This window comes from Suncus etruscus, chromosome 11, assembly GCF_024139225.1.
Source record: "Suncus etruscus isolate mSunEtr1 chromosome 11, mSunEtr1.pri.cur, whole genome shotgun sequence".
Lineage (NCBI taxonomy): Eukaryota > Metazoa > Chordata > Mammalia > Eulipotyphla > Soricidae > Suncus > Suncus etruscus.
Window position 1 is genome coordinate 74386937 of NC_064858.1, and position 16284 is coordinate 74403220.

The 16284-nt window shown below is 42.2% G+C and overlaps 1 non-coding gene across 1 annotated transcript; it reads left to right on the plus strand.

Moving 5' to 3' along the window:
• The first annotated feature begins 12720 nt into the window (after window positions 1-12720).
• LOC126023501 (5S ribosomal RNA) lies at window positions 12721-12839 on the plus strand. Its single transcript, XR_007500619.1, has one exon. It is a non-coding gene; the product is annotated as a 5S ribosomal RNA (ribosomal RNA).
• Window positions 12840-16284: the final 3445 nt, after the last annotated feature.

The window sequence follows — 16284 nt, forward strand, 5'->3', positions numbered from 1 at the left end:
TTTATGGGCTTGGTGGTCACTCCAAATAATGCTGGGTAACTGTGAAGTGCTGGAGATCCAGCCGGTCCTCTCAAGTGTAAAGCATGCACTCAGCCCAGTGAGTTCTCTCCTGCCCTAAGGGTTTGTTCTCATTGCCCATGCTATCCCCTGGCCTAGTTTCTTTATACTATACATGTGAGTGAGATCATTTGATACATTGTCTTCCTCCTCTGATTGATCTCTTTGCTTTTCTTCACTTCTTTTCTCCTCTCTGCTCACCTATACTCTTAAAGTGTACATTTTGCCCATTCATTGGCCTTTTTTTTTTGGGGGGGGGTGTTTGAAACATACCCAGTGATGCTCAGTAGTTACTCCTGGCTCTGCACTTAGAAATCACTCTGGCAGGCTCAGAGGACCATATGGGATGCAAGGAAAATGCCTTACTCACTGTACTACTGCTTTAGCCCCTGATCATTGCTTTCTTTATTTTTGGTCACACCTGGCTCTGGGCTTTGTGGCCACTCCTGATTGATTCTGTGCTGAGGGACTATTCCTTTTTGAATATCTTTGAATATTTTGAATATTTTTGTTTGTTTTTGGGTCACACCCAGCAACGCTCAGGGGTTACTCCTGGCTCTATGCTCAGAAATTGCTTCTAGCAGGCTTGGGGAACCATATGGGATTCCGAGACTTGAACCACCGACCTTCTGCATGCAAGGCAAACGCTTTATCTCCATGCTATCTCTCTGGCCCCAATATTTTAATTTTTTTGTTTTTGTTTTGTTTTTGGGTCACACCCGGTGGTGCTCAGGGGTTACTCCTGGCTCTCTGCTCAGAAATAGCTCCTGGCAGGCACAGGGGACCATATGGGATACTGGAATTTGAACCAACCACCTTAGGTCCAGGATCGGCTGCTTGCAAAGCAAACACTGCTGTGTTATCTCTCTGGGCCCCTATTTTGAATATTTTTAATGATTCCCAAAGTTATTCACTGGGGTAGCTCATTATTATTTCAGAAATCAGGCTGGAAAAGATTGGATAGGATGCTTGAATTGAATATAGCTGACCTTTAGTTTGATCCTCAGCACCCCACATGGTCCTTGTCTACATGAGGAGTGATATTAAAGCACAGAACTAGAAATAAGGTATGAACACAGCTGGGTGTGACCCCAAAACCAAAAAAAACCCTGCCCTTTCCCCACAAGAAATCTCAGAAATCTACAATGTGCAATTCTGCACTCTCAGTCGCTGGTCTCTACCATTTTGGTAAATGGCACCTCCATTTGGCTCTGTGCTCCCAGCAGGGACAATTTGTTGCCAGAAATCAAAACCTGGCCTCCTGTGTGCTAAGTAGGAGGTTTAAAATTGGATGTGATGGGCCAGAAGAGAGAGTACATCAGGTAGGGCATTTACCTTGCATGAGGAGAACAGGTTTGATCCCTCAACATCTCATATGATCCCCTGAACACTTCCAGGAGAAATTCCTGAGTGCAGGAATTAGTAACCCCTAAGTATTAATGAATATGGTCCAAAACCAATTAAACAACTGAAACCATGTGATCCCTCTGAGCACTGCTGGTTGTGGTCAATGAAAAAAGAGAGTTTGTAGCAAAGTCTTTAAGTTAACAGGACATCTCTTTATAATATAGATTGATGTAGTATTTAAGTGAGGTTAAAACTTTCATTTCTTGTCGGAAGAATTGTCTGCACTGAGAAATCCTGAAGACCTGGGGCTTCAAGGGTCCCTAACCTGCCAGGCATTTTGTGCAGACAGTACCTTTGTCTGGCCTTCACTGTATGCCCAGCCTGGACTCCTTGTCCCGAGTTCTGAATACATTGCTTGAGTTTCCTGGATAGTCAGGGAAACTTCTGAAAATCCAGTGTGGCTAGTGGTGCAAATCATTGTCTTTTCCAGGGGTAACCATAGAAAACTTAGGTCATCATTTTTAAATAATTCAAATTGATCAAAGAATCACGTATATAGTACAAAGAACTAGATTGCCTTATTCATTATTATCACATAATAATCAGACTTTGGCCACTTTGTTAAGGTATCTCTGCCAAGATTTGCCACTGTAAAGCTTTCTCTTTGTGATTAATAAATATTTAGTGGGGAAACAATTTATGTAGACAACTTATTCCTTGACAAACCTATAGTTTTCTGTTCTGTATTGGTTTTGTTTGTTTTTGAAGCACCCAACGAGTGCTTCAGGGGCTACCCCAGCTTGATGCTTGCAGGGTGGAAGTGGGTGTGGGGGGAGGGAGGATGTTGTTCTCAGCAGCACTGACTGCAAACAAAACACTATGCAAAACCTTTGATCATCTCTCTGGTCTCAAACCCTTGTTTCTGCATCAATTGAGGACTAAGGATTGTTACCTGAATCCACTATGATTAAGATGAAACTAAGAAGAAATTATCCCAAATCATTGTAGTTTAAAAACAGAAAAACTGGGGCCGAAGAGATAGCATGGAGTTAGGGCATTTGCCTTGCATACAGAAGGACGGTGGTTCAAATCCCGGCATCCCATATAGTCCCCTGAGCCTGCCAGGAGCAATTTCTGAGCATAGAGCCAGGAATAAACCCTGAGTGCTGCCGGGTGTGACCCAAAAACTGAAAGAAAGAAAAAAAAAAAGGCAACAACAACAGGAAAACTGTACTAACTCATTTTTTATGCGTCAGGAACATGCAAAGGGCCCACCCAGGTCAGTTCAGAGAATTTTAAGATTGCAGTCAGAAAGGAGGAGCTGCTGTAGCTGAGGGTGCTCTCAGACAGTTCCTTTCTATACAGTCTCAGTGTTCAAAGATGCAAAAAGGCTACTGTGGGTTTTCTCAAGTGATAGCTGAAAGTTTCCAAAGTCAATGTTCGAAATTCTGTTGCTTTTTCACATAATGAAAATTCTGACATCCTCTATTGGAGGTAAATATGTTCTTAAACTCTCCTAGTTTCAAGAGAAGGAACAAAGTTACCCTATTTTGGGGGCAGGAGCAGTGGCGTAGTGGTAGGGCATTTGCTTTGCAGGCGGCTAACCTAAGATGGACTGTGATTTGATCTCCTGGCGTCCCATATGGTCCCCCAAGCCAGGAGCAACTTCTGAGCACATTGCCAGGAGTAACCCCTGAGCGTTACCAGGTATGGCCCAAAACCATATATATATATACATATACACATATATATACATATATATACATATATACACACACACACACTTTGAGGGGAAGGCTACTGCCCTCAGGGAGCTGGGGAGCCGTTTTTCAACTGTGCGTTTGAGACCATGTGGTGTCAGATTTTGAGTCCTGGGTTCCCACATGCAATGCATATGTCCAAGGCATTTCTCTTACCCTAAAACACTAGGGAGGGCATGTTGTCTAGGATATAGTGTTACCAATATGAAAATCTAGATTTTTTAAATTGTATTAAAGCATGTGATTTACAACGTTATTCATAGTTGAGTTTTAGAGATACAGTGTTCCAGCATCAATCCATCTCAACTTCCTCCACCAATGTTCCCACCCAGGTTCCCTCCCATAACCCTGATTTTCTAGTTCTACTATGTTTGCGAAGATTAACTTCCTCTTAAAGCCAGAGAGGTGGCTCAGCGGTAGGGCATTTGCCTTGCAGCAACTGACCCCAAAAAAGATTAACTTCCATTATTTGCACATGGCTTTTGCAGGAGAGAATGAGAGAGCACGCCTGCAGTGCTCAGGGCTTATTCCTGGCTCTGTGCTCCGGGATCACTTCGGGCTAGTTTTGAGAACCCATATTGGATGCCAGGAATTGAAATTAGGCTGGCCTGGCAAGACAAGAACTCCCAGTGGGTGAACTCAGGTTTTCTGAGTCTTAGCGCAGCTGTTTTCTCTGCGTGCTGGAGGCTGCCTGGGTTTCACAGTAACAGGATCCACAGGCTGAGTCCCACCATTTCTCTGGCTCAGAGGATGGGGTCCAGGCACCTTAGCCTCCAGCCTCCAACCTCCAGCCTCCTCTGAGAAACTGAGGGCAAAATTGTGCTCCCTGACCAGGTAGCTTTTCCTTCCGAAACAAGCAAAGCTGCTCTTGACATATATGGTTCCAGTCCTGGAAATAGCCTTGGTTTCCTGACCCCCACACCCTGCCGGCGCTTCCAGGAATGGGTTCTTGGAGGAAAGGCCTTCCCTTTGTACAGGGTTCCTGGGGAGAGCTCTGGTCCCCAGAATTTGCAAACTATCCCTCACCCCGCCTCCCGGCCCCCTCGACTCCCTCAGCGCTAGAATCCGGCGTCAGTGGGAGATGGCCGGAGACCAAGGCACGTAGGAATCAAATAGCGCTTTCGTGGCCTGAGAGCTGCAAGGACTTCGTGCTTCGAGCTGGGAGCACCTGTGGATGTTGGCGGCGGCGGTCGGCGGGATGCTGCTGACCCCTGGTGGTCTCTCGCGGTGCACAGGCTGCTCCAAACTGCTTTCCCAGCCCTCTGCTGTCACCTCCTGTCACTGCTCAGATAGCACACAATAATAAATTCATGTTCTTAAAAAAAAAGTCTATCAAAATTAATTAATTAATTAATTCATGTTCTAAACATGCTTATGGTCGTAAATTTGAAAACCTCAAAAAGCAAATATGGAAGTTCTGTGAAGAAGCACCCAGGTCATTATTATCTTCCCTCCTGGGATGAAGGGCAGGGATCCAAATTGACAGGAAAAACTGAATAGACACGATTCATGTCCAGAAGTTTTCAGGGGTGGCTGGAGAGATAGCAATGGGACTGGAGAGATAGCATGGAGATAGGGCATTTGCTTTGCATGCAGAAGGACGGTGGTTCAAATCCCGGCATCCTATATGGTCCCCCCGAGCCTGCCAGGAGCGATTTATGAGTGTAGAGCCAGGAGGAACCCCTGAGCACTGCTGGGTGTGACCCAAAAACAAAACAAACAAACAAAAAAACAAACAAGTTTTCAGGGTTTGTAGCAATTGCTACATGTAAATTATAGAACTTAAAAGCAGAGTAAATATGAAAATGTCCTTTCAGCCCATCCCAATGACCCATGTTTTGTTGTGAGAGCAGTGACCCTGATTCTGTCTGTCTGTTACAAGGATACGGAATTCTGGTCCAACCTAAGCTGTAGGAGAAATGCTGTGTTGGTCTGGTGGAAATTTGCTTCAATTGGACATTCATATCGAATTTATGTTCACGCCAAAAACAAGTTATTTGACTTAATCAGGAAAAAAGAAGGTATAGAAGATAAAACAAATAAACAAAAAGCGCCCATAACGCCCTCACTTTAATGAGTTGGGCCATTTTCTTTCCACAGTAATTGGTCCTAAGAGTCTCATCTATTTCTGCTGTACCACCTGCTACTGACAGCACATATGCTTTGCTTTTGTGCACAAATTCACCCCAGATAGCAAGGTCTCTCTTGACTTGAGCTTTCTAGTACTCTGGATAAATTTAAAGCACAAAGTACAAAATAAAAAAGTAGTATAGTGCCATTTATTTATTTTGCCATTTATTTTTTATTACTTTATTTAAACATCATAGCTTATATAGCTGCTCATAGTCCACTAATTTCTGACATTTCATGTTCCAACACCAATCAACCCCCAGTGTAAAATTCCCGCTACCATTGTCCCAAGATTCCCACTCACTTCCAAGCCTGCCCTCTTTTTTTTTTTTTATACTTTTTTTTTGGGGGGGGCCACACCCATTTGACGCTCAGGGGTTACTCCTGGCTATGAGCTCAGAAATCGCCCCTGGCTTGGGGAGACCATATGGGACGCCGGGGATCGAACCGTGGTCCGTCCTACGCTAGCGCTTGTAAGGCAGACACCTTACCTCTAGCGCCACCTTCCCGGCCCCAAGCCTGCCCTCTTGGAAGGCAAAAATACTATACTTTATATTACTCACTTACAAATAAAAGGTAATGAAAAATAATTTGGGGGGGTTGTTCAGTCACACCCAGTGGCACTCAGGAGTCACTCCTGGCTCTTTGCTTAGAAATCACTCCTGGCAGGCTCGGGGAACCATATGGGATGCCAGGTATTGAACTTAGGTCTGTCCCTGGTTGGCCGTGTGCAAGGCAAATGCCTTAAGGCTATCACTCTGGCCCCAAGGTAATGAAAAATTTTAAGTATTTTTAAAAAGATTTTTAAAACTAAAAAGGATTAATATATTAAAATGGCAATATTTCCAAAAGCATTGTACAGATTTAATGCAATCCTTGTAAGGGTATGCATGACAGTTTTTGAAGAAATAGATCAGACACTCCTGAAATTCATTTGGAACAATAAACCCCCACAAATAGCTAAGAAACAATAGTTAAATAACCAAAACTCAATAGCTAAAAAGCTAAGAGAAATCTTTGGGAAAAAGGAGAGGCTTTTCTTTTCCCCAACTTGAAACTTAACTATAAAGCAGTAGTCATTATAATTGGGTGGTATTAGAATAAAGACAGACCTTCAGATCAATGGAATAGTCTTGAATATTCTGACACTGACTTCAGATATATAAGCAATTAATCTTTGATAAGTGGGCAAAAAATATGAAGTGGAGCAATGAAAGCTTCTTCAACAAATAGTACTGAAAAATTGGTCAGCTACATAAAAAAAGTGAACTCAGGGGCCGGAGAGATAGCACAGTGGTGTTTGACTTGCAAGCAGCGATCCAGGACCTAAGGTGGTTGGTTCAAATCCCGGTGTCCCATACAGTCCCCCGTGCCTGCCAGGAGCTATTTCTGAGCAGATAGCCAGGAGTAACCCCTGAGCACTGCCAGGTGTGGCCCAAAAAATAAAAAAACAAAACAAAAACAAAAGTGAACTCAGACCTCTCTTTAACGCCATCTACAAAATCAAATAAAAATGGATTAAAGACTTTAATATTAGACCTGAAACCTTACGATACATAGAAGAATATTTAGGTAGAACACTCCATGACATTAAAATTAAAGGCATTTTCAAGGATGAAACAACATTGGCCAGTAACTGGAAGTGAATATAAACATATGGGACTACCTTAAACTCAGAAGTTTTTGTACCACAAAGGAAATGGTAACATGGATACAAAAGGCTCTCCATGGAAAGGGAGAAACTAGTTACCCAATACCCATCTGATAAAGGGTTAATATCTATGATATGTAAGGTACTGGTAGAGCTTTGCAAAAAAAAAAAAAATTCTTTTTTCTTTTTCTTGCTTTTTTTTTTTTTTTTTGCTTTTTGGGCCACATCGGTGGTGCTCAGGGGTTACTCCTGGCTATGCACTTGAAAATTGCTCCTGGCTTGGGGGACCATATGGGACACCAGGGATCAAACCCAGATCCATCATGGATCAGCTGCGTGCAAGGCAAATGCCCTACTGCTGCACTATTGCTCCAGCCCAAGAAAAAAATTCTAACCCTATTCAAAAATGGGGAGAAGACATGAACATATGTTTTCTCAAATGGCAGTTGGAAAAAATCTCTGCAAAGAACTAGGTGCTGATATTCCACTCCTAGGGATATACCCTAGGAACACAAAATACAATACAAAAATCCCTTCCTCACACCTGTATTCATTGCAGTGCTATTTACAATAGCCAGACTCTGGAAACAACCAAGATGCCCTTCAGAGGATGAATGGCTAAAGAAACTGTGGGACATATACACAATGGAATATTATGCAGCTGTCAGGAAAGATGAAGTCATGAAATTTTTCTATACATGGATGTACATGGAATCTATTTTGCTGAGTGAAATAAGTCAGAAGGAGAGAGATAGACACAGAATAGTCTCACTCATCTGTGGATTTTAAGAAAATTAAAGACGGGCCCGGAGAGATAGCATAGCTGGGTTTGCCTTGCAAGCAGCCGATCCAGGACCAAAGGTGGTTGGTTCAAATCCCGGTGTCCCATATGGTCCCCTGTGCCTGCCACGAGCTATTTCTGAGCAGACAGCCAGGAGTAACCCCTGAACACCACCGGGTGTGGCCCAAAAACCAAAAAAAAAAATTAAAGACATAACTGTAATAAGGCTCAGAGACAATAGAAGTAAGGGCTGGGAGAGCTGGAAGGACTGGCTCACAATTTGAAGCTCACCACAAAAAGTGGTGAACACTGTTAGGGAAATACCTACACTAACAACTAGCATGACAATGCTAAAGAATGAGAAAAATAGAATCCCTGTCTCAAATACAGGCAGGGGCAGGGGAGGAGAGGAGCATTAGTGGTAAAGGGGGTGGTATTTTGTTTATGACTGAAACTCAACTACAAATATGCTTGTAATCATGGTGCTTAAATGAAGATTTATATATTAAAAAAAAAAAAGAAGAACTTTGGAGCTGGAGAGATAGCATGGAGGTAGGGTGTTTGCCTTACATGCAGAAGGTTGATAGTTTGAATTCCAGCAGCCCATATAGTTTCCTGAGCCTGCCAGGAGCAACCCCTGAGCACTTCCATACCATACCAGCTTCCACAGCTGCTCATAATCCACTCATTTCTGCCATTTCATGTCCCAACACCAATCTACCCCAGTGTAAAATTTAAGTATGACTAAAACTTAATCATGAACAACTTTGCAATTGTGAGAAAGGAATAAAAATTTCAACTGTGGGCCGGGCGGTGGAGCTAAAGGTAAGGTGCCTGCCTTGCCTGCGCTAGCTTTGGACGAACCGCGGTTCGATCCCCCGGTGTCCCATATGGTCCCCCAAGCCAGGAGCAACTTCTGAGCACATAGCCAGGAGTAACCCCTGAGCATTACCGGGTGTGGCCCAAAAACCAAAAAAAAAAAAAAAAAAAATTTCAACTGTATTATGAACAACCTTATAACCATAGTTTTTAAATAATTAATTAATAAAAAATAAAGCAGGGCCGGAGAGATAGCATGGAGGTAAGGCGTTTTTGCCTTTCATGCAGAAGGTCATTGGTTCAAATCCCGGCATCTCATATAGTCCCCTGAGCCTGCCAGGAGCAATTTCTGAGCATGGAGCCAGGAGTAACCCCTGAGTGCTGCCGGGTGTGACTCAAAAAACAAACTAACTAACTAACTAACTAAAATAAAAAATAAAGCACAAAAAAAGAAAAGTTGTGGAAATTATTTTATCTCACAATGATGCTATTAAGTCATTGTTGGAACCTATACTTTACTACTAGTTGGTCTTCCTATTGTTTTGTTTTTTCTTTCTTTTTTTTTTTTTTTTTTTGTAGTTTTTGGGTCACACCCGGCAGTGCTCAGGGGTTTTTCCTGGCTCCGTGCTCAGAAATTGCTTCTGGCAGGCACGGGGGACCATATGGGACGCTGGATTCGAACTGATGATCTTCTGCATGAAAGGTAAATAAATGCCTTACCTCCATGCTATCTCTCCGGCCCCTATTGTTTTGTTTCTTAACATTAGGTGACTTCTGTGCCACTTTGACATCTAATCTGGTGTGTTCCTACTGGGATGACAATTTTGAAAAATTTGGATTCCAGGAATTCCAGGTTTTGTGGCTAGTATGGTTGTGTCTGTGGGCATAGTAATGACTGCCAGGCCTTCTGGAAGTATTAGGATGCGGGAGGGTGCCCTCATTTACTCCAACAAAGTCCTCATGATTTACTCCTGACTCTGAACTCAGTAGTTACTCCTGGAAGTGTTCCAGGGGACCATATGGGATGCTTGGAATTGAACCTAGGTAGGCAGTATATAAAACAAATGCCTTAACCACTACTTCAGTCCCAAATTATTTTAAAAAATTTAATTAAAAAATAGTATATTAAGACTCTAGCTTACCTCCTGGCAGGGTTTTCCTTTGGGGCTATTGTAGGTTTGAAAATGTAAATAAGGGGGCCGGAGAGATAGCATGGAGGTAAGGCGTTTGCCTTTCATGCAAAAGGTCATCGGTTCAAATCCCTGCATCCCATATGGTCCCCCGTGCCTGCCAGGAGCAATTTCTGAGCATGGAGCCAGGAGTAACCCCTGAGCACTGCCGGGTGTGACCTAAAAACCACACACACAAGAAAGAAAGAAAGAAAGAAAGAAAGAAAGAAAGAAAGAAAGAAAGAAAGAAAGAAAGAAAGAAAGAAAGAAAGAAAGAAAGAAAGAAAGAAAGAAAGAAAGAAAGAAAGAAAGAAAGAAAGAAGGAAGGAAGGAAGGAAGGAAGGAAGGAAGGAAGGAAGGAAGGAAGGAAGGAAGGAAGGAAGGAAGGAAGGAAGGAAGGAAGGAAGGAAGGAAGGAAGGAAGGAAGGAAGGAAGGAAGGAAGGAAGGAAGGAAAAAAGGAAGGAAGGAAGAGAGAGGAAGAAAGAGAAAGAAAGAAAGAAAGAAAGAAAGAAAGAAAGAAAGAAAGAAAGAAAGAAAGAAAGAAAGAAAGAAAGAAAGAAAGAAAGAAAGAAAGAAAGAAAGAAAGAGAGAAAGAAAGAAGAGAAAATATAAATAAGGATAGTTGGCAGTGTAGTTATGTATCTCCTCAGATAATAGAGAGGAAGGAGAAATGAATGGGAGCTACTGGAAAGGACAACAGAAGCATATCCAAGGATCTGTTAATACCACCGAGTGCCTCTCTGTTGAATAAAGTCAAAATCTGGTTGAAATTCAAAGAGAATGGTCACAATAAATGGCAGAAGTCCCACCCTAAATATGTATCATGTGGACCCAACTTAAACTCCATGAGATTGGATCGTGATCATTCAACCCCAACCCCAGATCCCAGATGTAGAATCAATATAGTTCTCTGCAACAACACTAGGAACAAACTCCCCCCTGGGAAATTCCTCATACTGCTCTGGCACCAACTTGTGCCAGTTTTGATATGACATCCTGACAAGGAGGAAATGGCAACAACTTGATCTAAGAGCAGGTTGTCCTATCTCATCACCTAACGGTAAGATGAAATCAAAAGACATGTCATCCTTTGATCTGTGCAAAAACCAAGAGCGCTAACTACAGAAGACTGACTTTGACAAACATGAATGGGCAGAACTTATCCTGGGACCAATAAAAAAGACCCTAGCCTAGGCTTGAACCTAGAACTTGTACAAAAATCAAGATCTCTAATTCCAGAGGTCTGACTTAGACTACTGTGACAGAGCAGAACTTCTGAAACCATAATGAAAGACTATCCTAAGGTTCAGCCTAGGATCTGAGCAAAAACCTAGACCACTAATTACAGAAGATTGATTACAACAACAATGATGGAACAGAACTTCTAGAACCGTAAAGACTCTATCCTAGACTTCATCCTATGACCTGTGCAAATACCAAGATCTCTAGCTAAAGAGGCATGATATTATCATCCACAACTGAGTGGAAAGTTTCCTGGCACCATAAAAAGACTTTGGGTGTAAAAATGGGCATGTACCGGGCCAGCGAGGTGGCACTAGAGATAAGGTGTGTGCCTTGCAAGTGCTAGCCAAGGAAGGACCACAGTTCAATCTCCCGGCATCCCATATGGTCCCCTCAAGCCAGTGGCAATTTCTGAGCGCTTAGTCAGGAGTAACCGATGAGCATCAAACGGGTGTGGGCCAAAAAACAAAACAAAAACAAAACAAAACAAAAAGGGCATGTACAGAGCCTGTAGTTGTTCCCATGGCAGTATGCTTCAAGGGCAGAAAAACCCTGAGTCTCTTAGGCCAAGAAAATTTTCTTTCTTATTTCCCCAATACTTACTGTGCCTATGCAATAAAACAAAACAAAACAAAAAACAAAGGAAGTACAAAACCTTGCCACACTGGCATGCCTTCCTTTTTTTCCCCTTTTTTCTTTCTTTTTATTTATATATTTTTCTTTTTCTTTCTTCTTTTTTCTTTCTTCTTTTTTCTTTTCTTCCTTGTTCACTTTTGTGGTTATTGTTTGGTATTTTTTTGTTGCTAGGTGCTTTTTTTTTTTTTTTTTTTTTTTTTTTTGGTTTTTGGTTTTTGGGCCACATCCATTTGACGCTCAAGGGTTACTTCTGGCTATGCGCTCAGAAATCGCCCCTGGCTTGGGGGAACCATATGGGACGCCGGGGGTTGAACCGCTGTCCCGTTCTACGCTAGTGCTTGCAAGGCAGACACCTTACCTCTAGCGCCACCTTCCCAGCCCCACTAGGTGCTTTTTAAAAAAATTTTTGTTGTTGTTGTTTGCTGGCTTTTGTTATGTTTTTCTTCTTTTTTCTCTTTCTTCTTATACATTGATATTTAAAACCTCTAGATGGATTCCTCCTAGTTTCTTATTTTCTTCCAACAGAACCACGCAACTTGAACCATCCTGTTCTGCCTCATGAATTGAGGGGGAAAAATGGTTGGTAGCAGGACCAAACAGTCACATGAACTGTGGAAATAAAAAAGTGGAAATAAAAAATGATCAGACTTAAACACCAAACCCAAAATCAACGACAACAGAATCGATACTCTATCTACAATAAGCTATACACAGAGGGGAGAAGTTACACTAGCAGTCGGGGGGGAGGGGGAAGAGGGAGATTTGGGACACATGCTGGGAACAGGAGGGAGGACAACCCTGGTGGTGGGAATGACCCTGATTCATTGTCACTATGTACCTTAAATATTACTGTGAGGGCCCGGAGAGATAGCACAGCGGCGTTTGCCTTGCAAACAGCCGATCCTGGACCAAAGGTGGTTGGTTCGAATCCCGGTGTCCCATATGGTCCCCCGTGCCTGCCAGGAGCTATTTCTGAGCAGACAGCCAGGAGTAACCCCTGAGCACCGCCGGGTGTGGCCCAAAAACCAAAAAAAAAAAAAAAAAAAAAAAAATATTACTGTGAAAGATTCATAATTCTTTTGGTCACAATAAAAATAATTAAAAAAAATAGTCTATGGCCTAAATTAGTCTACAGTCCTACCACCCTGAATGCGCCTGATCTCGTCTGATCTCGGAAGCTAAGCAGGGTCGGGCCTGGTTAGTACTTGGATGGGAGACTGCCTGGGAATAGCAGGTGCTGTAGGCTAGAAAAAAAAATTATTTAAAAAATTAAAAAAGGGGCCAGAGAGATAGCACAGCGGCATTTGCCTTGCAAGCAGCCAACCCAGGACCTAAGGTGGTTGGGCATCCCATATGGTCCCCCATGCCTGCCAGGAGTTATTTCTGAGCAGATAGCCAGTAACCCCTGAGCACCGCTGGGTGTTGCCCAAACACCAAAAATAAAATAAAATAAAATAAAATAAATGTAAATTAGTGGTCTGAAATGATAGCATAGCAGTAGGGCATTTGCCTTGCATGTCCTAACCTAGGAGGGACCGTGGTTCAATACCCGGTGTTCCATATGGTCCTTTAAGTCAGGAATAACCCTTGAGCGTCACTGGTGTGGCCCAAAAACCAAAAAAAAAAAAGAAAGAAAAAAAGAAAATGTAAATTAGACTTTCAAATCCTGTTTGTCTTGCGGGTGGCCTGATATAATTAAGATCTTGGGCCTTCAAAATTGAAACTATCTGAGAGATAGAGCTCAAAGGTCTGGAGTGTATGTTTTGCATGCATGAGGCCTTGGCTGCATTCCCAGCAAGATATGACATCTTCCCTCCCCATACTGGAGAGCGATTCCCAAGAACCATTTAGGAGTAGTTCCTAAACACTCTGGATATTTGCCCCCCAAACCAAAACACTGACAACCAACAATTGGGTGGATGATTCTTCTCCCCATCCCTGAACTTACAAACAAAACAAAAAAACTGTCCTGTGCTAGTCTCTGAGTAAGCAAAGGTCCTCCCCCAACCCTCTTCTCCCTCTCTCCTAGTGCTAAGGGTTATCCATTCTATAACTTTTCCAGTTATAGGTTAAAGGATATAAAGGGATGTTCTTCATACACATTTCTGAAAGTAGTAACACACAGCTTGAAAGAAACTAGAAGGGAATGTTAGGATCTAAAGTTTGATTTAGAATTAACTATAACTGGGCCCAGAGAGATAGCACAGCGGTGTTTGCCTTGCAAGCAGCTGATCCAGGACCAAAGGTGGTTGGTTCGAATCCCGGTGTCCCATATGGTCCCCCGTGCCTGCCAGGAGCTATTTCTGAGCAGACAGCCAGGAGTAACGCCTGAGCACTGCTGGGTGTGGCCCAAAAACCAAAAGAAAAAAAAAAAAAGAATTAACTATAACCTAGCTTTGCTGTGAATCTAAGTACAGACATAACAGGCTCAAGTTTTGGGTTTTTGGTTTTTTTTTTTTTGTGAGAAGAAAAAAAAATTTTTTTTTTGTTTCTTTGGGCCACACCCATTTGATGGTCAGGGGTTACTCCTGGCTAAGCGCTCAGAAATTGCCCCTGACTTGGGGGGACCATATGGGATGCCGGGGGATCGAACTGAAGTCCTTCCTTGGCTAGCGCTTGCAAGGCAGACACCTTACCTTTAGCGCCACCTTGCTGGCCCCTCTTTTTTTTTTTTTTTTTTTTTTTGATTAAAAAATTCCCATCACCAATGTCCCAAGTGTCCCTCCTCCCCACCTCACCTCAGACTGTGCTCTAGACAGGCTTTCTACTTCCCTCACTCATTCACATTGTTATGAAAGTTCTCAGTGTAATTATTTCTCTAACTGCACTCATCACTCTTTGTAGTGAGCTTCATGTCATGAGCTGGACCTTCCAGGCCTGCTCTCTTTTGTCTCTGATAATTATTACAAAAATGTTTTTTATTTTTCTTAAAAGCCCATAGATGAGAGACTATTTGCGTCTATCTCTCTCCCGCTGACTAATTTCACTCAGCATAATAGATTCCATGTACATTCATGTATAGGAAAATTTCATGACTTCATCTCTCCTGACGGCTGCATAATATTCCATTGTATATATGTACCACCGTTTCTTTAGCCACTCATCTATTGAGGGACATCTAGATTGTTTCCAGAGTCTGGTTATTGTAAACAGCACTGCAATAAATATAGGTGTGAGGAAGGGATTTTTGTATTGTATTTTTATGTTCTGGCACAACTGGTTAAGCTCAAAGACTAAGCATTCTTTTATGGCTAAACCCAACTACAAACATAAAGATATTATTAGAAAGAAAGAAAGAAAGAAAGAAAGAAAGAAAGAAAGAAAGAAAGAAAGAAAGAAAGAAAGAAAGAAAGAAAGAAAGAAAGAAAGAAAGAAAGAAAGAAAGAAAGAAAGAAAGAAAGAAAGAAAGAAAGAAAGAAAGAAGGAAGGAAAGAAAAAAGGAAGGAAAGGAAGGAGGAAGGAAGAAGAAAGAAAGAAGGAAGGAAGGAGGAAGGAAGGAAGGAGGAAGGAAGGAAGGAAGGAAGGAAGGAAGAAAGAAAGAAAGAAGGAAAAAGAAAGAAGAAAGAAAGAAGAAAGAAGAAAGCAAAAGAAAGAAAGAAAGAAAGAAAGAAAGAAAGAAAGAAAGAAAGAAAGAAAGAAAGAAAGAAAGAAAGAAAGAGGAAGGAAGGAAGGAAGGAAGGAAGGAAGGAAGGAAGGAAGGAAGGAAGGAAGGAAGGAAGGAAGGAAGGAAGGAAGGAAGGAAGGAAGGAAGGAAGGAAGGAAGGAAGGAAGGAAGGAAGGAAGAAAGAAAGAAAGAAAAAGACTAGGCCAGAACATTCAGTTTCAGGAACTTCGAGGGCATGTACCAAAACAGATAAATTAGAAACACATAGGGGCCTGTGGGCGGACAAGGTCACTGGTGCCAGTGGGCGTCCAACCCCCTCCTCTACTACTATTTCAGCTGACAAAGAACCCTAGGCCCCATAAACCACAATATACCCCTCAAGATATCTAGCCATAAAAGGAAACAACCTAGACAACAGCCAATCAACTTAAAGGTTAACTGTGATAGTTTGAAGCCTCTGCAACCCTATTAAAGGAGCCTGAGAGCTCAGTAAGGTGTCACTGCCTAAGAGAGGCGACCCCAGCCTGCTGGTAAATAAACTCCCATGCCTTATTGCAGCGCTGTTTGTCTCCTTGGTGGTCTTTGTACGATGAATCTCGAATTCGGAGCTTACAAGCTGTGTTCGATATGCTTTTTATTTTTTATTTGAATCACTGTTTAGCTATGGGACCCTCTCTTAAGACAGTTATTCTCAGTGTGACCTTGTATTACAATCCTCAACCTCCACATCAAAATGTTTGGGGAGTATTTTAAGTCCTTATTATTATTATTATTATTATTATTATTATTGTTATAAAATTTAATATATATAATAATTATTATTACAAAAGTTTTCCAAGCGATCTTCAATACACCAAGCTGCGCTGCGCACCCCTTCCACCACCAGTCCCACCACCCCACCCCATCATGCTCAGGGGACCATGAAATTTAAATTCTGCAAGGCTATTTTGTTATATCGTTCACTCCCTAAGTAGCTCAGCAGGAAGAACTCAAATGAATATTTCCTGAAAGAATTCAAGGAAAAATTGGATGGCAGAAACAAAATACAGGGCCCGGAGAGATAGCACAGCGGCGTTTGCCTTGCAAG